This window comes from Chlamydotis macqueenii, chromosome 8 (assembly GCF_036417535.1).
Source record: "Chlamydotis macqueenii isolate bChlMac1 chromosome 8, bChlMac1.mat, whole genome shotgun sequence".
Taxonomy (NCBI): Eukaryota; Metazoa; Chordata; class Aves; order Otidiformes; family Otididae; genus Chlamydotis; species Chlamydotis macqueenii.
In genome coordinates, this window is record NC_141563.1 from 25418500 (window position 1) to 25445701 (window position 27202).

The window sequence follows — 27202 nt, forward strand, 5'->3', positions numbered from 1 at the left end:
ACCGCCTCGTTCGATCCGGGAAGCGGCCCCGAGCCCCGCTCCCCTTCCTCAACGCAGCAAACCCGCGAGTCACCAGGCGCTGCCCGGCCGCTGCCGGCGCCAGAGCAGCCGAGGGCCGCGGTGCTGCCCGGCACGGCGGGAGCACCCTGGGCCGCGCCGCCCTCTTCCTCCTCCCGCCTGCGCTGCGTCCCCGTCCCTCAGCGCGCCCCGCTGGCACCTGCCCCAGCGCACGGGGGCACGTCCCGGCCCCCCGCCACCTCGCGGGGCCGGCCCTCCCCTCGAGGCATGTCGCAGCGCGGCGCCACTCAGCCCCCGCCCCCGCTCGGGGGCAGCGGGCCGCCCCCCGGCCGTTGGCCGCGGGCAGGCCGGGCCGGCCGCCTCCGCCCTCTGCCAGCAGGCGGAGCTGCAGGGAGCGGGTCCCCGCCGCAGCGGCTGGAGGGGGAGGGGAAGGAAGCGGAAGGAGCCGCCGCCGCGCTGAGGGGAGCAGGCGCTGTGCGGAGCCGCCGCCGCCGTCGTCGCCTGGTGCGGGCAGCACGGAGGGAGCGAGCCGCGCACGGGGCTGCACGGGGCTGCACGGGGCTGCGCGAGCCGGCCGCGCCCGCCGCGCCAAGGAGCGGGCGCCAGGTGAGGGCTCGGGCCCGGGCGCGGGCCCGGCCCCGGGGAAAGGGGGACCCGGATGGTGCCGAGTTCGGAACCCGCGAGGGGAGGGGGAAGAAGAAGGAGGAGGAGGAGGGAATGAGAGGGGGGAAGCCCCCACGTGACCAGCGCGTGCAGGGAGGAGGTGGCGGCTCGCGCGCCCTGTTCGAATCAGCTGGTCCGCAGCGGCGGCCCGTGCGCGTGCGCGTCGGCCCCGCCTCCCCCCCCCCCCGCTCCCTCCCTCTGAGCGTTACGTGTGTGCCCATGCGCGCCCCCGGCTCGACACCGCGGGGCCGGGGACACGTGCGCGGCGCCGCGGCCGCCATGTTGGGTCTGAGCTGACTGTGTGCGGTGCGCGCGCGCGTGGCACGGGCCGGGTCGTGGGGCGGGGGGAGGGGTTGGCGGCGGCGGCGTGCGGGGGGGGGGGGGGGGGAGTCGGGGAAGGAAATCTCGCGAGGTCGCGCGGTCCCTGCGGGAGCGGGTCGGCTGCGGGATGGCGGCGCAGCGCTGGGCGTGCTGGGTAATGGTAACGGGGGCCCGGGGGGCGGGGACCCTGGGACCAGCCTCCTCCCCGCCATCGTGCCCCGGGCCACACGGGGAGCGGGGCGGGGTTGGGCGCCCCGGGGAAGCGCGACTGGCTCCGCGCCGCTCCCTCCTCCCCCCGCCCCGGCCCTGCCCCGCCTCGCCTCACCTCACCTCACCTCGCGCCTGCCCCTCGCCGTGCCCGGGCCGCGCCGGCGCCCCTCGCCTCTGGCTCTCCAGAGTAGCGCAGGCTGCAGCGTCACTGCCCGAGCCGTGTCCCATTGCTTGCCCCGCGCATCTCCTCCGCCCCCCCGCCGCCGCACCGGGACCCTTGCCCCCGGGGCCCTCTCCAGGGCGGTGCTGCTGGCGCCGTCCGGGGCGGGCAGCGCGCCCCTCGGGTGCCCGCCGCTCCCCTGCCTCATCACCGGCAGGACGGGCTGCCCGACCTCGCAGCGCTCCCGTGGCCGCGCCTCTGGCTGCTCCCGTGCTGCTCTCGCAGCTTCCAGCCTGTGTTGGCATCCAGCGGCCCTCCGGCCCTTGCTCCGCCAGCTGCAGCCTTGGGCCGTGCCCTTGCCCCCCACGGGCGCTTCACGGGGGTTTCGCTGTCCCGCCTTGCTTTTCACACCCGTCCTGTGCTGTTGCTTCTGTACTCAATTCAGGTTTCTGCTGTTGAACCCAAACTACTCCTACCCTATAGGAGTGCTGGTGCTTAAGGATGCAGGGGTCCAAAAAACAAGATATATTTGAGACCACAATTCTGAGCTCCTTTGAGGCTGTGATATATGTCCCATTATATCCCAAACTTGTAAAATACATTTGTATGCTCTCTTATATTTGGAAAAGTAGTTCCAGTAGTATCCAAGCATCCCAGCTCAGCAATATCCCCTTTGTCTCCTAGTCCTGATCTCTCTTAAGGGAGAGCATATGGTTCTGCTTCTTCCTTATGGTCTCTTGTATTCCAGCCCTCATTATCCAGGAACACTGGCAGTTTTTGTAGTCTTGGAGTATAACTCTTCATTTTACTAATCTACTTTTAGGCTGTCACATAACTGATACTAAATTTTAAAAAAAGCATGTGTTCTTTAGACTTTGAAGTTCCAAGCTTTATTTTGGAAATATACTTGCAGTTATTATTAAACAAATTGTAGTAGCTCTTCAGTGGTTGGTTGTACATGTGTTTGCATGTTTTCCATTGATATTGTCATTATTACTGTAATCATAGCATAATGATAATTTACTGAGGGTTTTAAGATGATGCTCTATGTGTACACTGCATTTGATATTAAATAGTAACTTGTGCAGCTGTTTGAGAATATGCTTTTTGGATGTATTTCTAACATATGCTTAGATATTATGCTTTCCTCTAGCTGCTACAAGGACTGGTCATCCAGTAGGGACCTGGTATATTTGGGGTTAGCAAAATTTGCTTATTTTCATAAGCAAGTATAACTTTTCAGAAAATAAATTGACAAGTTACTGTTGCAATTTGTTTTCAAGTATCTTCTAATCTTACTGTATTGTCTTTCAGATTAACAGTATTAGTATTTGCTGAATCAGAAGTGGAAAAAAGTTTATTTAAGGAAAAAAAAGATGATGTGTGTTAAACCATGGGGAATCAAAACGCAGTCCTTTAGAGTAAAGAGTATGTGGTAAAATGTCCAAAAATATAGCTGTCAGGTGAAATTTCACCCAGTTGAAGTCACTCATGAAACTTTGCCATGCAACTTTGGTTGCAGCCTTTCTCCATGCTTATTTCATAAAAACATTCTATGTCTTGAATTTACAGTGAGGCCTTTCCTGAAGGACTGTTAACACAGTACAACTGTGTGTGAGTAGGAAGCAGCAGTTATGACCTTAAATTGAAATACTGTTGTTAATTTATGTACGTGTCTGTTGTTTAGTCCAGTATAGGTAGATGTTGCACTTCTCAGTTTTACCCATGATTTTTCCTTTGCATTGCGTACTCCAAGTGTTTTTACTAAGAGTAATTACGAAGAGATAGGCTGTACTAAATAGCTTAGTTACTAAGTTATTTAGTAATGAAGTTCAATCATATGTTTCATTTCATAATTTTTAACATTTCTGCAAGAAGAGAAATAGCGGATAGGATTTTTGAGCTCAGTATTATTACACATCAGTTATTATTGCACATTTAGTGTGCAAAAATAACTAGAACTCCATTTCACAAAATTTGGAAATGTGTGCTGGTATATGCTTGTATTTTACAGCTGAACAGCACGTGACTGCTCTGATATTTATCAGTGTTTCTAACATACCTGTGTAGTGAGATTTCCGTCTGCTGTCCATAGCCTCATACAGAGTGAAGGCTTTACTCTCCCAATATTTCCAAAAGATTTAAGGATTTTCTTTTGTTTGTTTTGGGTTTGTTTTGTTTTGTTTTTGTTTTGTTTCTGGTTCTTCCAGATCATTCTAGGTACTTTGATTAGGTTGACTTCTGATCAGTAAGAGTTGTCTGGTTGATACAACGTGGAAAGACTTTCACTCTGCTCTTCTACGGCTTTGTTCATTAAGGGAAATAAGAAAGGGTTTCTTAATGTTTCTAAAAGTACTTGGGAAGTTGGAACAGAAGTATTTGCAGTCTGTCCTACTTCCAACTGTGATGGTGGTTTTTTGTTTTCTTTCACATTTGAAAAGATGTCTTTAAAGTCTTTAGGGCTAATCTATTGAGGTTTGCTTTGTTTTGGTTTTCCCAAAAATTGAAGTCTGCATTGTGTGGGATTGATGATACAGGTCTTTCCCGTCAAAGAACCAGATTTCCAAGAGAAAACTTATTTTTCAAGTATGCAGCACTTGCTGATATCCATAGATTTATACTGCATTCCCAGTTCTAGAAATGCGGTACTGTAAGACCTATTGTTCCCTTTCTTTAGGGTTGGTTTAAACGTACTGAGATTATTGCAGACGTATTTGTAAAGCTTGTCCTTAACACTCTTAAACAAGAAAAATTCTGCCACCTCTGTAGGCAGGAGTGAAGTTGCAGAAAGTGAGAAACTTTCTCACTTCTGTAGTGAGGAAGAGTTTTGTTTTGGTTTTTTTTTTAGTTTTCAAATAAAGTGTTCTTTGCTGGAGATCATGCTGCTGATTATAAGAACTTGCCTCTGGTAAACTTTACACTCTAACACTTAAGGCTATATTGTTCTAATTTTAAGAACTTCGTAAATATGGTTTCTGCTTCGAAAACTGCCGTGGTTGTAGAAGGACCATCATGAGAGTTTATTTTAGTTTTGTGAAGACCTTCTTTCTGTTTGAGTAACTCATAAAACACATAAGAAATGCAGAACTGAACATTGAATAGTGTGTTCTCGTTCTTATTGGACACTTTTTCAAATGAAAAGACTTCTTAAAAGATTCTCTGATTAGGTGCAGCTTTGTAATGGAAATACTCTGGTTTGGTTTTGTAGTGTAATAGGTTGGTAATTTGTACAGTTGGTGTTCAGAATTTATGTATTAGTCACAAGTTTGCATTTAACTGCTTTCCCTTATACAGACAATTTGTCATACAAGAGTATATGTCTTCAGACAAAAAGCTTAGTAGCTTAACTTAGGATAACTGGTTTTAATTACTTTAATGTTTTGATGCTTATAATGAATTCAGTTAAATGCAGGAAGATCAGCTGCTCCAATCCTCTGCCCTTTGGAAGTTTACCAAGGTCATTCCCTTAAATGAGGAAGTTCCTCTTTGTGTTGCTTGTTTCAGCAGCTCGTCACCCCATGGTTAAAGTTTTGCCTGATACTCAAATATTTTTGCTTTGTATTAAGCTGAGTGCCTGGTGTCTTGTTCCTTCAGAAAGCAGGTGATTCTCGTCACGATGTTTTATCTATTAGATTGCCATTAGCTGCTCTCTGTGTTTTCTGGTCTACCGAACTTTGTCATAGGACGTAGGAATATGAATGCTGGCCAGATAGACAATTTGGTTGTCCAGAATTTTAAAGATGTTTTTACTAATTCAGATTTAAATACTGTATTTAAACACAAATATTTGTTTTGATTAGTGGGTGCATGTGTGCCATACAAACTAATGGTAAGAAGAGTAAAAGCTTACCTTTTAGAGAATATGTCAGTAGTAGAGCAGTGGGACTTTATCAGTCTCTTATAGCTTTGTCTTGAGAAATATCTGATTTGTGTCCCTAAAATGTAGTGATTTGGACTTTGTTTAAAACACATATTTTAGTTTGAAAATTTAAAAATCAAAAAGAAAATGAGTGTTCTTGAGAGTTTACCTATTGGTACATAAATTGTAACATCCTGCTTTTTGTTGTTGTTTTTGTTTTGTTGGTGCGTGTATGTATACACACACATAAGATCTGAATTTTTCAAAGGTAGTGGATTTTTTTTTTTTATGAATTGAAGTGTTTCTGTGGTATCTTTAGTATAGGAAGGAAAAACAGGGATGTAGACCAAATTCAAAATTGGAGGAGTGATGCAACTGGGTTACTGTGCCACATACAAATACATTAAAGGGGGAGGAGAGTGGTAGAGGCTCCCCTGTATATTTGTGTTTGAAAGATACTCTGCCTGTACAGTAATGTTGAAGTTAGATATTTCATCTCCACAGCTAAAGAAACACTAAAAATTGATACTGTCAGAGAAGATTTGCCGTGATGGTTAGTTACTTATTAATTAAATGCTTTAAGGACATTTCAAATTGAAGGCATGCATCGAGTGGAATTGTGCAGGTGTATTTTCTGAATTTAATCCTGTTTAGTCTTTCAATTTGTGACCTGGATGATAGAACAAAGCAGATTTACTGACTGCCTGGACAGTACAAATGTAGGAGGGAATACAAGCATTAGAGTGTGAAATGGTCTTGACAAATTGGTTGAGTGATCTGAACTATGTGGGATGCAGTTCAGTAAAGAGAAACACAAAATAATATGTTTGGGTAGCAACAATAAACTTAAATACAAGAAACAACTGGCTGTGCAACAGTTCTGCAAATAAGTAGCTGTATCACAAAATGAACACAGAGGAGTCATGACAGTTCTATAAAAAACCAGGAGTCATACTGGCGTATATGAACAGGATTGTTGTAGCGTGTAAGATGTGAAATTCTTCTTCTGTATTCAGCATAAGGTCTCAGATGCTGTACTGTCTCCATTTTTCTTACTCTACTTCAAACAAATTTGGACTAATTGAAGAGTATTTAGAGTTACAGTAATGACCTTTGAGGAAGGACTGAAAGAATTGCACTTATTTGGTCTGTAGCAAAGATGGGGAGGCATAATAATAGACTTCAAATATGGTAAAGATTGCTGCAGAGAAGAGTGTAATAAACTGCTCTCTCTAGGTAGAACAAGAAATAATGGTCTTGAGGAGATTTTGATGTTAAGAAAAACTTTCCAGCTCTATAGATAGTCACAGGGTTAAATGTCTGAGGGAGGTAATGGCATATCTGTTGCTGAAAGTGCTTTAGAAGAGGTTAAATAAACTCCTTTTAGAGGAGATGTAGGTATAGTTGGTCTCTCCTTGGCACAGGACGTAGAATGACCTGTCAGCATTAGATATCTCCACATTTTTATGATTTTTTTTTTTTTGTAATTTTGCTGGCCATGATTTAAAAAAAAAACAAACAAAACTTCATGGTAGAGCTAAAAAATTGGTGATGTGACAGCTTATGAGATTTAGTTTTTTAAAAAATAATAAAATATATTCATTAAAGGTTTTTTTTAATAAAGCATTTATTAAAGCCTTCTGTAATGTAATATTGAAAATTAATAGAGTCTTCATTGCAGATTTAATATCTTTGACTTACTTTTATGTGGTTTTTATGATCCAGTAGAAATAAACTGAGCTAGAGACAAAGTCTTTCAGAAGACTTGGTTGAAGAGAAGTTCAAAAGATTAAGTCAAGGGAGCCAGGGAATCGGGTGCGTTCCAGGCTTTGAAACAGAGCAAATCATGCAACTTCAGCTTCTTTCTCTAAAACAGAGAGAACAGTTATTATCTGAGAGATGTATTTTGAGGGGTAATCATCACTTACAAAGTATCTTCAGGTTCCTGAAGAGTTTGTTATATAAATATGTTATTTAAAATTGGTTTATGTTCCATGAATTAGAAATAAATTTTGATCTGTCATGCCCATTACTGTGTAACAGTCACAATATGGAAAAGCCTGAGAAGAAATTTATCATTTCTACTACATATTTCTGCAGCATAAGAGGAGACCTTATAGTGGCCTTCCAGTACCTCAAGGGGGCTTATAGGAAAGATGGGGAGAAACTCTTCAGCTGGACCTGTTGTGATAGGACGAGGGAGGCAGATTCAGATTTGATATAAGGAAGAATTTTTTTACAATGAGGGTGGTGGAACACTGGCACAGGTTGCCCAGAGAGGTGGTGGATGCCCCATCCCTGGAAACTTTCAAGACCAGGTTGTACGGGGCTCTGAGCAACCTGATCTGGTTGGAGATGTCCCTGCTCCTTGCAGCGGGGTTGGACTGGATGGCCTTTAAAGGTCCCTTCCAACCCAAACTATTCTATGATTCTATATACTAGTTTTAAACAAAATTTCTCCTTTGAGATTTTTTTTTTTAGATTATTTTAAAATATTTGATTAAATTGGAAGGACTAACCTTGACACAATTGAGTTGTTAAAGCTTTTTAGGGTTAAAAGTAGCGGACAATTTGATAAAGCTATGCTTTGAACCAAATTCAGTTTAATGAATTATTCTGCACTTTTTCTGCTCAAAGTCAACTGCCTGCATTCCACGTGACCTTGTTCAAGCTTTTCTGATTTTTGAAATTTGACAAAGCTGCCTTAGGCTTAGTGACAAATGAAGGTTAGTCGCTGTGTCATGTGTGTGTGTGCTCTGTAGTTAGGAGAAGGGTTAAAGTGAAATAAATTCTATCACATTCTCAACATCTAAAAAGACTGTAGAGGATTTAGGTAAAATAATGCTTTCCATCTATTACTGCCTAATTATTAATTAGGCTTTTAGGGCATTTTTCCATCTCACCAATGATGTGGATTAAACTATATATACTTCAGCTTCACAGAGTATCATAATTCCGTTTGTGGTAATTGATGGGAAATTGGCCACTAAACCGTTGAGAAACAAAGTGTTGGTATATGACATGGCACTCGTTTTAGATCCTGGTGCAGAGTTTGCTTGTACATAGTTGTAAATGCAGCAGGACGTGGTGTGAGTTAATTCTAAAAGTTTCTAAACTTTATTTCAGTTAAATAGATATGACCTCAAAGATGTTAATGAGAATCCTATTTCTAAAAATCAATAAAGCAGGAACACTGATGACTATATTAGAATGATGTCAGAAAAGGAATTTGTTGCTTTCCTCAAATATTTTAAGTCTTCCAGGGATTTTCCTTTTATGTGCCACTCCAGAACAGAGGCTTTTTTGTAGGGTATTATAAAGGGGTCACAGTATCTCATGCAGTAAGGGCACAAAGGCTTAAGTCTTAGGCAGAGACAGATGCACCTATTGCCTAAGCTTCACCTGAAAAGCAGTAACTGAGAAGAAACTGTCAGACAGAACTATCTGAAAAAGGCTGTTTTAACCAAGAGTTTGGAGAAGTTTTTCTTGCAGAGTGGGCTGCAGTCAGCTGACTAACTAAAGGCAGTGACTGACTAAAAAACGTGGAGTGGGAATCTGCTGACGTTACAACAGATGCTGGGTTTTTTTTCTGTTTTCAAGTGTATAAAATTTCTTTGGCAACTTTGTATTTTATTAATAATTCTAAAGTTAGAATATATTGGTACATGTTTTCTCTTCCACCCACTACCTTCTTTTAATTTACTTGTGCTTTCTCTGTACATGTCTCTGAAAGTCAGGAGTATAACTAGCAGGGGGTTTTACTGGTGAGGTGTACAGGCTTGTATTGCTTTTTTTAGTAACTACTCTGTCTAAATTGTCACTTGAAAAGTGACAAAAGATTTGTCAATGTTTCTGTGCTTTGCTATGCTGTCAGCACTGTTCTTGGGGTGTTTCCTCAAAAGCTAGGCTTGGGGAAGAAGGAAGCTAACCAGATGTTCTCAGTTCTTTTCAGTCATCAGTCTGCAACTTTTCTGGTTTTTTGTTTTGTTTTGTTTTGGGTTTTTTTCCCCCCTTTTTTTTTAAATTTATTTTGCCCTGGAAAAGTAGGACAAATCGAACGCCACTGCAGATTATGTGGGGTTTTTTTTTAAAAAAAAACTTTTTTTCTATTTTTAGCAGAATCATTGTTTTGTGTATATTGCATCAATTTTCTGGAAATTCTGCTATATCCAGTGCATTGCAACAAATGCAGGAAGACTGAAAAAATTATTATTCACAGTATCATTGTGGAGGCTGCAGTAATGCAATTAGTTTTCATATATGCTTGCATAGTTTTAAGTCTATCTGTGAGGAACTTATTTCCACAGAACAAAGTGTAGTTGTCTCATTCATCTGCAGTAAGGTCAGCTGAGAATTTCTCTCTGTCATATAATTGGGAATCCACTGATCCTTTTTTAAGAGGGTTCCTAAGATACTTCAGATGGAATAGGTTCTTCACATAGCTGCCATCTCACAGCCAGTGCTGAAAAGGACAATGAGAAACATTTAGTCTTTGTATGATATCCCAGTGCAAATAAAGCTTCCCACCCCAAAGTGAAGTCTGTCTTTTTCAAATTTCTTTTCCTACTTCACAGTTCATTTCAAGATGCTACGTCTTATCTCAGTGTGGTTCTGATGTGCGGTTTGATGGTCTTGTTGTTGACCCAGAGAGAACTTTGCAAATCAAGAATCCTCTATATTTTATTCTCATAAATGGATTGCTTTATGGAGTGCAGTTTGCTGTCAGGACCATTCAAATTATCAAAATGTCTAAGTGTGAAGAAACTGATTTCTTAATGTTAAGATCTAGACAGTCTTCTGTCAAAAAAAACCCCACACCAGCAAAATAGGTGATTAATTTCTTGGTAATATTTGTGAATTTCAGTTATGTCGCTTATGATCTGAAAATATCTGTGATTAATTACAGACTAGAAGTGATTTTATTGAAACTTCCCATATTGCATGACGGGTTATTTTTTTTTCTCCTATGAAATTCTGAATGTAGAGAGTGAATCTTTTGCAGGGATACGGAAGTAAAGGCAGGCTAGTTAATGTCACTTTATCCAGTGTGACTCATGTCTCTTTGATTTTCCACTTGAGAGGTAACTCTGGTCATCAGACTTTTGTGTCCTGCTTTTAGGGCATAGCTCATAATTGAATTTAGTTGCCTTTTTAAAAAATTCCTGTTGGATTGTTACATGTCCCTATTTACTTGGCCCAAGAAATTCTCCCGAAGAAACTGTACCAAAAGGTCAGGAGATTCTCCATGAGAAACAGGAGAGCTCTAGAGAGGCTTACTGTGTAATATTCTTGGTACCATTTTCAAGCTTGATTCATGTCAGTATAGCTTTGTTATATGACTTACACCTTATAATCATGTGGACATTTCTTCTCATCCTATCTGTTTTGTCAGTAGGCCTGGTTTGCAGAAGTAGTATGACCTAGAATTTAAGTTCTGTTTGCTTATCCTCTCTTAAATGTGTCCTTTACTACGTGTGGGCTATAGTTATAGCTTCCCTAGTTGGTTAGCTGTTGCTACTACTTTGGAACAAGTTTGCTTTTCTTATACTTAGAAATTAACTTCTATTAAAGTCTGAACAACTGTTTCTTTTTGACCTTCACTGACTGTATTTTCTGTAATGAGAAGATATCAGAAAGAGCCCAAGGGTTTGAATTGGTAACAAATCAGAATATAGCTCTTTTTTTTTTTTTTTCTCTCATGCCTTCTTTGTGCCTCAGGTTCTGTCAGTGAAGACTTGCATCAACTGGATTTAAGTTAAATTTTCAGTAGAATTTTAACAATTTTATATTCGAGTGAAGAGTAAAATGGAATGAAAATAAAGTAAAACAGATGATACTGTGAACCCTGCTTTGCAGAAGCAGGCGTGAAGAACGTTTCCCCCAAGGAGTTCACAATTCCAATATGATATAGGTTTTTAGCTGGGCAATATGGATAGATGGAAACAGTAAGATGGTTGAACTATTTTCTGTGCATCAGTTATAAAATACTTTTGTCCTCATCGTGGAAGATTAGAGTTCCAAGTTAAAAGAAGTAACTGTGGTTCTTATGCTTACAAAGCATAAGGGAGAGCCTGAGAGTAAGGCTTCACATTACAGCTAACCTGATCCAACAGCTATCTGTCATCAAAATACAGAGTTGTGACCCCTGCTTTCCACTGGCACCTGTGCTTATTTGACCATCACAGTAAGCCTGTTTAGGGAACGAAAGCAGCAGAAAATGGCTCTTTTGTAAGGATTTGTATTTTCTAAATGAGCTCATTGTGAGATCAAATCGAATGTTAAAGCAAATGCATGGGAAAAATCAGGATGATGTGCATGAGAGTTAACAGGGGAGTGGGATTGCTCCTTTTTGTATATTAAATCACTTAACAGTAAAATTAAACCTCACCTGGGAAGCCTTGTTGCAAAATTAAAGAGAGAATGATTGAAGGCTCACCAGAGTTTGAATCAACCCTGGTGACAGGGAGTGAGATGAGAGATGGGTGTGGCTTTGTTTGCTTTGTGTTAAAAGGATATAGGGAAAGTGGTGTCTTGGACAAAACAGTAAACTAAGGAGATGCTCTTTAGAGAAGTATCTAAACAGGTATGAGTGGAGCAGGGGTAGAGAAAAGAGCATTGCAGTAATTAGGATGCAAAATGACAAGACCCTCATGAGAGTTACCCACCTGGGGTAACAGTGGAAGGCATTCTAAATCAAGCCATCTACTGAAAGAGGGTTCAGTCACTAAAAAAGGTGTTTGCATTGGGTCTTCATGACCTTGATTGTCAGTGAATGTGTAACCTGCAATGTAGGCTCCTGGATTGGCACAATTTACTGTTAATTATAATTCTGCTACCTCACACATGGATTTGCAGGTTTATTTCCTTAGTGGCTGTTTAAATACACAGGCATTGTAGAGTTGCTCTTCCTTACAACTAAGAGGGAATTAAAAAAAGTTTTTAATTTTTCCTCAGCTGAGCAAGGGTGATCCAAACTGTAAGCATGCAGAACTCCAGAAAGGGAGTAGAGCGATTTTCGGTCAAAATAAGCAGATGTTTTAAGTGTTAGAAGATGGTCAGTGCCGTTGATTTCAACCAACAGAGTAGTGATACTTTAATAAAATTATTTCAGTGATTGCAGAAATAAAACCCCCTCTACTCTGGTAATAGTCAGAGATCATACAAATCTGATGACTCTTGGTGTCACCACTGTCTTGAGTCAAAGTTGTAGAAGGATCTCACAAAACTGAGCAAATGGATAATAAAATAGAAGCAGAAACTAATTTTCAGAAATGCGAAGTAACACCTGAGAATAGAATAACTTTATGTAAAATCCCCAATTCTGACTTAAAATCAGCTGTTATTGCTCAGGAAGGTGTTCTGATAGATATCTTTGTAAAAAAAAAATCAACTTAGTTTTCACTAGCTGTCAAAAGAGTAAATAGTATTGAGTATTATTGGAAAGGAGTCATAACATAAAACATTACTCTTCTGTGGTCAAAATCCATGACATACATAGGCCATGCTTTGTATATGATTGTCCCACTGGATTTAGTACAGATTATTCCTTAGTACAGGAATAATCAAAGATTTGGGGTAGCTTCTCTATGCAGAACACCAAGGATATAATCCAAATAAAATATCTGTTGGTTGTGGGAGTGTACAGCAAAGGTATGTCCTCAGGTCTGCCATGCATCATGGTCACTGCATTTCAGTACTTTCTGTGTTTCTAGAGGCAGGGAAATTAGTTTTTAAAGGTACAGGGGTCTTACATATTTTTTTTATCCTGTCAAGAAAATAATGTATTTAATTGTTTATTGCCTTAGGAGAGAGAATATATAATTGAGTTAGGGCAGCTTTTGTATTCAGGATACAGTGGAGGCTGCTTAAGGGCTATATTCTTACTGTATTTATTTTTCTTCTTTTATGGCCACAGCATTATGCATGTGTAGTACAGTTGTTCATAGCTGAATAATTTCATATTTTTGTATGGACATTTTGGATGTTCTCTAAGAGAACTGACAATCAGTTATTTTTTTATAATATTTTAGAAAAGGTTAAGCAGTTTTATGGATGGCATGTAAATTACATTTGTCAAGTTAATCCTTACTTAATGTCAGCTCTTCAGAGGTATTAAGTAAGGAATAAGCATAGTACTTGGTTTGACGTAACACTGTTAAATTCCTTAGAATAGTTTGAAAAAAACTGTGCCTTAGAAAGGGTCAGTAAGGCCTTTTTAGGACATCACTGGCAAACTGTAAGTGATTTAGTATTAAAAAAAAAAGCTATGTTGAGTCTTCTGCTTGATATCTTTACTTTATAAATGCAAATGTGCATATGACTGTCAGAGTGAATAAATGTGATTTCTAACTTTGTAACTGCTTTTATTTATCATTTTCAAATTCGTACTCTAATAATTCCAAACTGTAAGCTCAGCAGGCTACTGGTCAAATTGTTTTTAGTATTATAAGAAATAAGCATTTGGACTAATCAGATCTCTATAACTGAATATTTCGGAGGGATAAAAATAATGAAAAAACCTTGTCTTACATTGTATTTGTATAAGTCCATAGTAAATAGTTTAGGCATTTAGTCTAAGCTTTGTCTAATTTCTTCAAATTAGAAGTTTTAATATGTGTTGTCACTTGATACAGTGTGTAGGCAATCTGGTGTACATTTCAGAGCCCATGCCTGTGGAAAGCGGGAACTTAACTGCAAGTGCAGATTTTGTGCTGCTGTGATGGGTTAACCATTTAGGAGACTGTCTGAACTCTGGCAACCTGTTCATGTTTGCTTACGATAGGTATGGAAAATATATAATTCACACTCTCTGACGCAGCTTCTGGCAACTCCTTCCTGTTGCCTGAATATGTGATAAAATATGCTGAAGGTAGACAATAGCTCTCTTTTCTTTTGTTCTTGTGCTTTGAGAAATTTTCTAGTGGCTGAACCTGAAACTTGAATAGCCTTCTAATGTTTCTTCAGTCCATTTTACCTGCTGTTACAGAGTAATTGCAAGGAATGGTAGGATGAGCATCTCCTTTTTATTTTTTTTAATAGATTTTATTAAGAATTATAGATACCATAGCCAGACATATACTTTTCTATGAAAGGTTAAATGCTCTAATTGTTATTTTATTAAAATGTGGTCATAGTTTGCACTGTATTATTGAAGTAATAACTGATGAAGTATAAAATCAGTAAAGTATTGCTGTAGTGATGAGTTCTGTTGTCTTGAGACAAAGGGTAAAAGTGAAAAATGTCAGAAATTACTTTAGTTTCAGAAAATTAAAATGAGAAAAGGCAATATGCTATTTAGAAACTTGAAGTCTCGTATGTTGCATTAGGTTAGATAAAACTGCAAACATAGAATCATGGAATAGTTAGGGTTGGAAGAGACCTTTAAAGGTCATCTAGTCCAACCCCGCTGCAAGGAGCAGGGACACCTCCAGCCAGATCAGGTTGCTCAGAGCCTCATCCAGCCTGGCCTTGAATGTTTCCAGGGATGGGGCATCCACCACCTTTCTGGGCAATCTGTTCCAGTGTTCCACCACCCTCGTTGTAAAAAATTTTTTCCTTATATAAAATCTGAATCTGCCTCCCTGTATGTCAAAACCGTTACCCCTCATCCTATCACAACAGGTCCAGCTGAAGAATCTTCCCATCTTTCTTGTAGGCCCCCTTGAGGTACTGGAAGACCACTATAAGGTCTATGTGCCTAGATTACTAGTACTCAGTGTATCCATTTGAAATATCTTTGGGCTTGTAGTTGAAAAGGTATACATTGTTTATGCAGTAGCTTTCCATCATCGATAATACCATGGATCTTTTTTTTCTTTATTTATGGAAAAATGTATATAGGCAAAGTCATAAAAAGTGAAACATAAAAGACCTCTGAGTAAAACACAAAAATTTTATTCTGCCAGTGAAAAAATACAATTGAAAGCAGTAAAGAGAAAGAGTTAAAACTGAAGTTTCTATGAGAGTTGTATTGGATATCTAATCTTGCAGCCTTTCATTTTTGCCAGGTTATGGATCTTTATACCCATTTGTAAAAATGAAAAATTGGATTTCTCTTTTATAAACACATCAGTGGGATAGCTTGAATGCCAAAATTTTATGGGAGCTCAGGGGAAGATGGGGAAAATTCATGGGAGAGAAGTCCGTTAAAGTTTAGTAAATAGATAGAAATAATCTATGACTTAAGAGGACTCTGATCTAAAAACAGTTGGAAGCCGGAGAGGTATTGTACATAGCAGCTCTTCCCCAGCCATCTGCCTGTGGCTGCTGTTGGAGACAAAGTACTGGCTGGATAGACCTTTCGTCTGACTCAGTGTGAGGAAAGAGGTTTGACATTAATAAAGTTCAAAATAATTGATTGCTTTTAAAGTTAATGAGGAAGAAGTTTTGAAAATAGATAGTTAACATGTAAAGGGGACTGAGTGTATATGTGCATAGGTGACAGACAGCTTCATGTACTTTGGTGGTTATAGGTCAATCCCTTTTGCTCTGCAAATTTAGTGCAACATCTCAGTATCTGGAGCATGGAACATGCTTAGCAAATGCCTGATAAAGTATTCAGCAAGTGGGAAGGGATAATAGACTTGGAATGAATTTTTCACTTTGTAGGCAGTCTTTCATTTTATGCTTGAACAGTGAGCATAGTTTTGAAAGTAAATTGTCTCATGTTGGTGCAGGAAATCAGAAACTGAGTATTGCAAAACAAAACAAGCCTGAAGAACAGTAATCAAAGCAAATACCTGGGTGTTCCTTTATATCACAAAGTTGAGTAAAGGAAGCAAAAAGAAAAGAGGGTAAACTGTAACTATTTTAGCAACATTTTGACAGGTTAATGGTGGGTTTATAGTAGCAGTCTGAAATCTCAGAGATGCTTAGAAATGTATTTTAAATCTGTAGGATGTGTATATTCAACAAGTTAATAAGATACCTGGAGAAAAAACAGCTGATGCGTAGTCGCACTGTGTGAAAAGTTTTACTCTTCTAGCTGAATATTTCAAGATCATTAATTTGTGACTTTTCAAGATTAACAAAGTATGGATCCGACTGGTCTGAGTTTTTACTGTGCCAACAACTTTAGAAACTGCAAAACTGATGAGCAAGCCTGCATGTAGATGAAAAATGTAAGTGGAGCAAGCCTAAAGATTGTTTATCAGTGGTCACAAGAAGAGCAAAGGCCTGTATTTAGAGTAGGAAAAAAAATACTCTTCTGAGATTTTCCCAAGGTGATGATGGCATTTTCTTCTAAAGTAGTCAGATGAAAAAGATGTTCATATTGAGAAAGTAAGCAGTAACTAAAAGGCTGAGATTTTACATGCAAATACAGGACAAACAGATCTTTCTTTGTATTTCCAGTTAGTACTGTGTGCATAGGCAAGGCAGAACGCAGAAAACCCAGGAAATTAAATGCAGTGTATTATTTATCAGTGAGTGTACTGGTCTACAAAGACTTTCTGAGCAGAGCAAGAGAAGAAAGCAAAATGGTAACCAAGCAAAACAAAATTATGCATGATGCAATCGTAGTCCTATTTGAATTGTATGTATTAGGATAAAAAAGGAAAGTGGACTACCGTTGTACTGTTAAATCAAGGAAATTCTGGCCAGCTGTTCTATCTGAAAGTAGTTGGATGTAGACAGAAGCAGGTTAGACAAAGTAACGTACTAATTGAACTGAGACTGCTCTTACAATAAAGTTTTTTTTTAAATCAAGGCCTCTGTTACCAGTAGATATGCTGTAATTAAGAACAAGAGGTATGCGATAATGTTCATATTGAATGTTTTGTTTTCTGTACCCAGGGACAGAACAGCAATCAAACAGAAAGTGGCAGGTCACTGTTACTTTAAGAGCTTTTTTAAAAATGCAGTTGCTAATGCACTTAAGACACCTTCAATACTTGCCAGTTGAAAGTAGACTGAAATATGCATAATGGTCCTTTTATTCAGAACACTTAAATACAGACTGAACAGAGAATGAGGACATTAAACTATACAGGGGTATGAAACCTGTCTGCTTAACAAGCTTGGTGTCAGTTGCAAAGGAGAATTTGAAAGAATCTAAGAATAAATTGTAAGAAATTGTTTGTAAGTGCTGATATGTGGTGTTCTTTCACGATGCCCAAGCACTGGGAGAAAATTTCTGCCTTCAAGTACTTCTGGGAGACAGGTTAATTCTTTGTCTAGATGATGCTGACATTCAGCTCACAGAACAGAAATATGCTCAAAACTGCATTGGAAGACTGTCTGTCTACAAAGGCAAAGTTATCATGTATTGTTAAATGTAGCTAGCAGTTGTGCTGTGTTTAGACCAAACAGCGAGAAGAGACAATGAAAATAAACGATATCCTGTATAGGAGGCTGTAACAAAAAGTAGAGATGGGTCTTTTTTTTTTTGCCACAAATCACTATTTTGAGAACTGCAACTATGCTGAGGTTCTAGCATAGAGGTATAGCAGTGAAATATTTCAACAGCTACAGTATCTCAGACTGTTTCTGCAGAAAATAAATGTTTCTCTGTTTGCTCTGTGCCGAAGACTTGATTCAGTATAACAAAGTCAGTTGCGATATACGATTTTGTTAATATACCAAAGTCAGTCATGACACAGCCACATGAGCATTTAGAAGAGCTAGGGCTCTTAAAAATAACTGGCAGTCAAAAAGCAACATAAGGCAAGTCTTTCACAGTTGAACTCAATGATCTTAACGATCTTTTCCAACCTAAGTGATTCTGTAGTTCAATGGTAGCAGGCTATTACAGTATTTAAATTCAAAGTTAAAGGATAGTTTGTCTTATAAGGTAGTCCATTACTTTCCAGAGCCCCTAACATGTGAGAACACATCTGTTTAGTTACATAGTGAGTGGGGCTACAATTACACCTGCAGCGTCAGCTGGCGTGGCAAGGGATGCCTGTAGTTCTGGGAGCATGAAAATGCATCTGGTCAGAAGACACAGCAGGGCCTCAGCACAGCTGTAACAAGCTTAATTTCTTTTGTTCATAGATGCTAGGATAGTTCTGGATTCCCTCCTGCGCCTACTTTGTCCAGAATGTATTTTAAGTGTTTAGAGCCCTAATTTAGATCAACCTTTTCACGTAGGCAAGAAGGTGTCCCTCTATTTGTTTACTGTTATGAGTGAGCACATTTGAACTACTTGCCCAACTTACCAACCCCCCTAAATTTAGCAAGGAGTGAAAATCTCAGAAGTATAAAGAGTTTGCAGCTTTCATGAAAGTTGGAGTCCCCTTCTTAAGGAGGATTGACTGCAGTTTGAGCTCAGCAGTTACCTGCTATGCATGGTTTGCTAGCAGTCTGGTCAGTGCATGTATGGATTGGAATTTGCCACACCATCCTGGAGTTTTGGAGATGGCCAGAGGGAGGAACATGAAGTTTCTCAAAATGTTGGAGGTGAGGTGGAACGTTTGGCAGAACTGGATTGCACTTAGAACTATAAAGAGCCAGCCCATAGGATAGCAGTTTTGCTGGTCTGCTTATGAAATAGGATGCTTATCTTCTAGATTGAGTCAAAAGTATTGTCAGAAGGAAAATAAGTAATAAAAACAATTTCATTAATGGAGATAATTGGAAAAGCATCCTTCCTTCTTCTCCTTTTTTTTTGGGAGATGATGGGATGGGACATTTTAACTTTTGATTAAAAATTGAGAACAAAAGCATTTTAATTCTGATACAACACACAAAATACTTCACAGGAAGCATTGCATGCCTCATGCTGCCGTTTTCCAAACTCTCTGGTTTGGTATTTGCTTTCACACCCATGCAACAGCACTTCTAAGCACAACGCATGCAGAATACCTGGTTGCTCTATCTTGTACGTCAGTGTTTGTCGTTATGACAGCCTTCTGAGGCTTAGGTAGCTGAGACTGTAATTTTGCATATAAAAAGTATATTAATTGATGTATTTCAAATGCATGCCGTTGACTGAAAATCCTCTGGGATAAAAATATATTCTATATAGTATTTAATACAATATGTACATTACAGTGTACTTAATAGGATAGCATGTTTGAATCACTGTTCCAAAAGTAAACCAGAAAGAGTAGATCTTTCCAGTGTAGTATTCTAGAAAAAATGAACTGACTGGCTTATCTTGGGGCTTTTAAGAAAGTAAAGGATCACACTTTTTCTTCATTAACTTCCTTTTCATCTGTAGGCTGTTAGCAGGATTATTAAGTATTTGATGACCCCTTACAATTGCAGCCTGTCTGTAGGAAAAAAGAAATATCTTGTTATGCTTGATATTTTCTGCATATTACAATAATAACTTTATTAGGAAAGAAATCATATTTTTCCTTTTTATTGATATAAAACTATGTTCTAGCTGTGGTTAAGAGGTTAAATACTATTGGAGTCTATTCTGCTAGAATAACATTTTGATACATGGTTACTGTAATTGAGTTAATGTAATTAATTTTATAATGAGCTTTTCAAGAACCTGCGTCATTTAATGTATCAAAGATTTTAGTCTTGTGTTTTGGTAGTCTTGCACAGGAGATGTTCTTTGGTTAACAGCGAAGCTGTTTAGCAGCTGAATGGAAAAGCACGTTATAATTTAGAGAGGGACTTTTGCTTAGGATGGTACAGTGGAGTGGGTAGGTGGAGTGAGAAGGATCTAGAGTGATGGCCAATAAGTGAGGATAAGTGTGAATTTTTTAAGTGAGACATTAAAGTTTTTTCTATTGTCTGTTTTTAGTTTTCTTGGTAATTTAATTGTATCAGATAACAGTTAATTTATTGACTGATTACTAAATTCAGTAAGGGTAAGGCTACTGTCTTGATTCAACTAAAACACAATTTGTATTAAATTATGACGCAGTAATTGATGCTTTTTTCTGGTAAATTAAGATGAAGCAGTACTAGGTGGTGTGTTGAAGTGTGCAGTGTAGTTTATTGTTCCTAGGGATTTGGTACCACCTTACAAAGTTCTCATCTTCGCCTTTAGTTCTGGACACATGATCCCACTCTTGTGCTGCAGCATGTTGTCCTTTAATATGACCCGCTGGAAAAACTGATCCGTCTGGACCCATCTGAAAAGAGAAAAAGAAAATGTGATATTTTCATCTCAGACTACTTTATAGATTTGCTTTGTAGTATAGTTCCACAAATACTTTTGTTCACAGAGTTGTCACAAGTATTGGCAACAGATAATTGGGATGGGTACTGCGATGATGTGTATAGATTAGTTGTGACTATGTAAGATCCCAGATTCTGCCTGTCTGCTTCTTCCAATTATTCCCAGTTCCAGTTTCCCTCTTTCACAGTTGTGATCTTTCTGTCTTCTAGCAGTTCTTCAGGATTTCCCCTCTCTCTTTCTCCAGTCAGCATCCACTCACTTTGCTGATGTAGCTGCTCTCCTTACCTCTGTTCATGTTTATCATTCCCTTTAGCCTGCCTTCATCACAGCTCCACCAGGATTTTTGTTCTCGGGCAAATACTTCTCTGCCAAATACCAATTTCTTACTCCAAAACATGGAGGCAGAAAAGCTTCCTGAAGAAAAAGTCAGATGTGTCTCAAGCAGTAAGAGGGTTTAACAAAAAATTCCATATTTGTGCACAGAAATGACTAATTATTTTGACTGAGAACTGAGAGGAGAGGCAGCAGGGTGGGAATATCAGTCTGAGGCAGATGCCTTGATGTATGATTTCAGCACAAACTCTTAATTTGACCAAGACAGAATAAACTGAAAGCAGTTGAAGGTTTGTCTGTATGGAGAATAAATTTGATAGAGTGGTTGCTTTTCTAGAGTTCTGCTGTACAGAACTAATTTGTATTTAGTTTTATAAGAAGTAACTTTGCAACCTCATCTTGGAATGCTTGGCTTGAAAAGGTGTGATGCCTCTATCACACCCATCCTCCCAATGGATTTCCTCATGTGGGTAGCCCAGAAGAGAGAGAAATATCACTGCAGTCAGCCATTTTTGGTAACTTGCTGCTGACTGGAAGGGATACAAAGGAACAGAAGTGCATTGCTGGTCCTTGTCATATAACTTGCTGATTTGACCTTTTTTTTTCCTCTTGTGTAAGAATAGATTCGTCTGGCATGGTGAACCCATCTATTTTAAGGAAGAAAATGAGCATATTGAACTATCCATTCCGGTTCTTTGCAGCTTTAGTTTTTGGTAAAGCGTATCCCTGCTAGTTCGGAGTGGCACAATTTTAAAAAACTGTTCATTTTTTTCTTCTTACTATTCTAAGTTTTTTTTTTTCTTTATCTTTATTTCATCTTGCTATCCTTATATATAAGATAAAGTAAATATAAGTAGTCTCATTCTGACAAGCTATATTTTGACTGTATATAATATAATCTTACTGTGTCAGAGATTACTGAAATCTCAGAGTGATTCCAGACCATGGAACCTCATAACATTTATTTATTTTTACTACATTTAAACTTTCATTAAACTTTCATTGTAGCTTTAAGCTGTTTCTTGTTATGTATTGTTTCAAGTAAGATCTTTGTAATGTCTTTTGGTGGAGGATTTTTATATCATTTGAAAGTATTACTTATTTTGATGGAATGTGAAAACAGGAAAATACAGTGCCTTTTCCAGAAAACTAATTTTTTGCTAATGTAGTTATGCTAAGCTCAGTATGTGTGGGAAGAGATGCTGGCATACTCTAGATGTGATAGACTGGTGGATATAATTTGTTAAACGGAATTCATCCTTACTTTAGTAATATCACTTTGCTAGGAAGTGATATGCCTTACATGGAGAGATAAACCAAAGTCGTGATTATCTGATGTCTGTGCAGGTTCTCTTCTGTTCAAAGATGTTAATTTTTTAATTTGGGCAAATACTTCTGCAAAGGATTTGATTCTGTTTACATAAATAGCTTCTATAGTCTTTATTTTATTCAGTAAGCTTTGAATTTTAAAAACATACTACTACTCTGCAGAGAATTTAAGAATTGCTATTTTATACACCAATTTTATTTATTAGTTTGTCATCTGCGAATATTATTTTCTTTTGAGATACACACTTAAGCAGTACTATGTGTGCTTAAAATGTATGAAGTCTGATTGTTTTTTTTTATGTCACTGGAATAATGTGGTCTGGAGTGTATGGCTGATAAGAAGAAAGATAGTGGTATAATGATCAGGATGTCTCTAGGCAGTCAGAACACAAAAGCTTATTAAAGTTACCTTTGGTGTAATTCTCTGTGGAAAATGCAAAACCAGAAGGTGTAATTTCACCGTTCTCTGCCCCCACCAAGGGCCATAGCGTGAAGCATATACAGGGTCATGCTAATGATTAAAGATTGCATCCATGCATGCTTAGTGTATGGATGCAGTAATTGATTAAAAATTTGTGACATGCTTATAATAGAAGGTAATGACAAACAGGAGATTCGTGATAAATGTTATGCTTTTTCTTTGTTAAACCACTTAAATGTAGAAGTCTGATTTACAGATGGAGGCTCAGGTCAAACCCAGGTTTTGTCAATTCTAATTGCATCTTGGGAGAAGTGGAATTTAGAAAGAGGTGTGAGAAAAGCTGAATTTGGCCATCAGTATCTTATCTCCACTGAAATAGATCAGTAGCAAGTTGGTTCCTAGTGGACTGATGTTTCCTAAAATGTAAATAGTTACCAGTGGCTCAGAGTGATTTCTGAGAGATTCTGAAGGAAACAATGTTTGTAGTTTCAGAAATATGGCAGAATTTGCTATATTCTTATGTAAAAGTCACAGTTATTTTAATATTTAATATATTAGTGCATTGTAATTGCAGTCTAGAAAATCATTAAGGAGCAGGATTTCAAAATTAAAGAAATAGTTTGGAGTGAGATATAGAATAATTGAGTGTACATTGTTTCAAACTAGCTAAGTTGTGCACAGTCTTATGCTCTCAAATCACACCCTATAATTGTCATTGGTACAGATTTGTTTCAATTTGTTTTCTTTCCCAGAAAGTATTCTGCTTTTCAGTATTAGAAAGATGTATGTAAAAGTGATGTTTCTTCTGAGGTATTGCAATTTGCAAAAGATAATTTAAAATCTGAGATAGACTTTTAAAAGAACAAAATACCATGTTTTAAGAAAGGAAAACATATTAAGGACTCCCAGGTACTAATGACAGAAATAAGTACGATCAAAGAGTCTTACGACTGAAATAAAACATTCTGCAATATTACTTTCAATCAGAGGCGGGCAAGGTCACACAGATCTAGAGCAGAATGAGAAGAGAGAGGGCAATTATATATGTGTTACATTTGCTCTTGTAAACGGAAACTACACCAGTAACAGATACTGTTTTTGAAGGAATTTGGGGGTTTGCTGCAGTATGGGACTATAGAGTGCCACTGCTATCAGATATTCCCGGTTGCAATATCTGAACACTGGAAAAAGTTTTAGTCTTTATCACCATTATCATTTGGCATGAATGGAAACTGATTCTTAAATGAGACTCAGAAGAACAGGAAGAAAACGGGTTATTTCTCTTCAATAAGATGATGATTCATTGTAGTCCAGATAGGAAAAACAAGATATTCTGTCTTCTAGGGCTGCATTGTTGTGGAAACCTGTAGTTATGGTCTCTTTTCATAAAATCATGACATCAAATAACTATTGGAGATTTTTTCCTGTTGCAAGAGTCTGTTCTCCCCCCCTGCCTCCCAAATACATGGTTTTGTTTGTTTCATGTTGTATGTAATGTGAATATATCCACTATAAGTACCAAAGTACCATACATATAAAAAGCACCACTGCACAATTGTAGTAGAGGCTTCCATTGCTTTGCTGTTTTCAGGTCCTGTATACTGATACACCCAGTATGTTCCTATATTGACCTATTTTCTTTACTATTTATTTTCTAGCTTAGAGCAACATTGAACATTCTTTTAACGATGTACATGTTTCTTGGTTATTGGGGTTCCTTTAAACAATCAACTTGTACTTCGTTCCCAGATAGCCAGTACTGGCTTAACCCAGTGAAGAAATTGGTTATTCTGCATATTTAGGAAGGAGTTTCCTCGTTCTGTTGTCTTTAACTGTTGGTTTCCATCTCTGTGTAAACTTGTTTCCTCTATTGCTAGTAGTTTTCACAACACACAGTTGAACGTTCACTAGCTTTGCTAAATAGGCTTCTGGTTAAATAACGTAAAACTTCTAGCGTAATTATATGACTATGGTGTGTGTCAATAGAGTCTGCCTAAAGCTATGTAACACTTTAAGGGTTTTCAAATGCTGAAGAGCATACCCTGAAACTCCATCCTATGCTGTCATCAGGTTCTTGATTGCAAGATGTATGGACAATTTCTGTAAGCAGTTGGACTTCAGTCTCTTTCTGAAGAGACTGATAGTACTGATTAATGTATGACCATTCCCTATAAGGTTTCAGCATCAACACTCACTTGCTGACTTCTTACATGGGTCCTTCCCCATAAGAGACACGTTCAGAGCCCTTTCTTACTTCGAAGCTGTATCTCTCTCTGCCTTACATTCTACTTTCTATTTCTACTGTAACCTCTTTATTTTTAGCAGGCTTTGCAGATGAGACCATGTTGTTTCTTAGCTGATTCTTTCTTTTTAGACATTGAGTCTTTGTTATGATATTCTCTTTCTTAAATGTTGATGTGGTTCCCTGAAGAGAAGCATATTTAGTTTCTGTTGCACTTCTTATTCCAACTCATAAATATTTTCTGAAATGAGTGGTGCTGACGGCATTAAATTACTCTTCCATTGAATTTTTCTGCCATGGAAGATGTGATTGTTCTAGGTGAAAAAAAAAAAGTAATTCTAATTGGTTATGAAATTTAAAGAAATAATAGTTTCTTTTCAATACAATTTTTCCAAGGAAAATTCTGGGAGAAGTTATCTACTTATTTACTTAGTAAGCTCTTGTGAATGTTGTTTTCAAGTTTTTAAGCAGTAATTAAGGTGCAGTCATTTCAGTGTATCCTGATTAAAGTTTTGTTGGTGTGGTTTTTCTTTGTTGTTTTTTTTTTTTTTTTCTCCCGGAAAGTACTACTAAACAAAAAATCCTGACTAAGTAAAACCTTTTTTCTGCACCTTAGTTTCTCTTGTAATACTCACACACTCTTTTTGCTGTTTCTGAAATGCTCTTGCTTTCCCCAACAGTGACTAGGCACAGCAGGGATTGTATCTTTCCTACTATGCGTAAAATAGAGTTGTTTTGGGGGAAAGAAAATTAGGGGTGATAAAGTGCACAGATCTGGGGAAAGACTGACATTACTATTTCAGCCGTTCCTGAAACAACTTATGTGAATGTTCTTTACTTATGGACTGGTAAAGTAATTAAAAATTTTTAGATTAGGCCTCCTTCTGATTGGCTCACTGTTATATTTTGTTTCAGACTTTTTTCTGTATTTTGTATTTTATGAAAGTTACTGAGCTATGGGATTTTTGTTGGGGTATGTGGTTTGGATTTTGCAAAAGTCTGTCAAAATCTCTCCTTACTTTTGGTATCCACGTATATGTCTTTCCTGTCAGTTAAAGGGATCTATAGGAAAGGCAACAGTATCGGTTTAAGTAACTGGCAGCTACCAGAATACTAAAACCAGAAGAAACTTGATGGTCTGGGGACAAGGGAACACAGTGAATTCACTTGATATTGGAGCTCTTTATGGAGTTCGTTTATCACTGTTTCTGGTTCCATTCCTGACATGGCTAAGTAGCAGCTGCTTCTTTTTCCTCATTCTTTTCTGTCATTTACCTCTTGCATTTTCAAGTGCTTTCCCTTGCCTTCTTGCTTTTTCCATTATTTATTTGTCTTTTATTATGACAATTCTCTGCTGTTTGTTAAATTAAGAAATTCCACTGAATAGTTGAAATCTAATTTGATTTAGTTATCCATATAAATAGTTTATGGTACTTGATGTAACATCATTGTAGAAATATCTTTCATTATTGAATTTCACTGTAACTAGACATAATTAATCTCTTTTCCTCTTATTTGCCTCAGTTTATATTTTCAATTTTCAACTTAATGGGGAATTCGTTTTCTGCTCTTGCCAGTATGGAATCATAGAATGGTTTGGGTTGGAGGGAACCTTTAAAGGTCATCTAGTCCAACCCCCCTGCAAGGAACAGGGACATCTCCAACCAGATCAGGTTGCTCAGAGCGCCGCTGCTCAGAGGCCATTCAACTTGGCCTTGAACGTTTCCAGGGATGGGGCATCAACCACCTCTCTGGGAAACCTGTGCCAGTGTTCCATCACCCTCATTGTAAATCATAAGTAGGTTGAAATTAAAGATGACAATTCCCAAAGACTTTGGACGTATATAATCTAAATATAATAACTTTGTAGAAAGAATAATGTGGAGAAACCTGTCAGCATTTTTTTGCATCGTGAAGTTTTTTAATTGTAAATATGAAAATATGTTCAATTTTATTAAGTAAACAGAATATGAAGAAAGATTCAGTAATCACTATTCTATAGTGATCTATGATGCCTCCATAGTACTAGATGTTCTTAAATTAAATGCAATTCCTGGTATGTTTTTTCAAGTGATAGCTGTTGGGCATTGGCACTGATGGCCAAACTCTGGAGACAACTGAAAGCATTGTGTGGCTTTTGGATCCATAGATTTATTTCTGTCTTTCAATATCAAAATTGGTTCACTTCCACTATAAACAAGTAGTATTCATTGTTATCCTTGGGTGAAGAGTAGTTGTAATGTGAACTCTGAAGAGCATTTCACCCTGTTGTGTAGATCAAGGTTATTTGGGGATTTGGAGCCAATGTAAGTTTTGAGTTCTACTCAGCTGATTAAAATTCAGTAGCAGAAATAATTGTTTTTCACTGTGTACCTAATTATAAAGTATATTGACAATGCATTTCATAATTCATTGGTTGTAGTAATATATTTCACTACTTGTTTTCTAGTGTCTCTTCAAATATCTTTTGAGGTTTAAACACCCTAACATAGGAGACTCTGTTGTGAATTCATTCGCTTGCGCATCTTTTGTGTGTGATACAGTGAATCACTTTAAAAGAACCA

At 38.7% G+C, this 27202-nt stretch overlaps 1 protein-coding gene across 4 annotated transcripts in view; it reads left to right on the forward strand.

The window, feature by feature from the left end:
* The first annotated feature begins 501 nt into the window (after positions 1–501).
* Positions 502–27202, forward strand: part of ZZZ3 (zinc finger ZZ-type containing 3) — a 59535-nt gene continuing 32834 nt past the window's right edge. For all 4 annotated transcript variants that reach the window (XR_015259170.1, XM_086753179.1, XM_086753180.1 and 1 more), the window contains exon 1: positions 502–624. The gene's annotated coding sequence lies outside the window, so the exon portion shown is untranslated. The remainder of the gene's footprint in view (positions 625–27202) is intronic.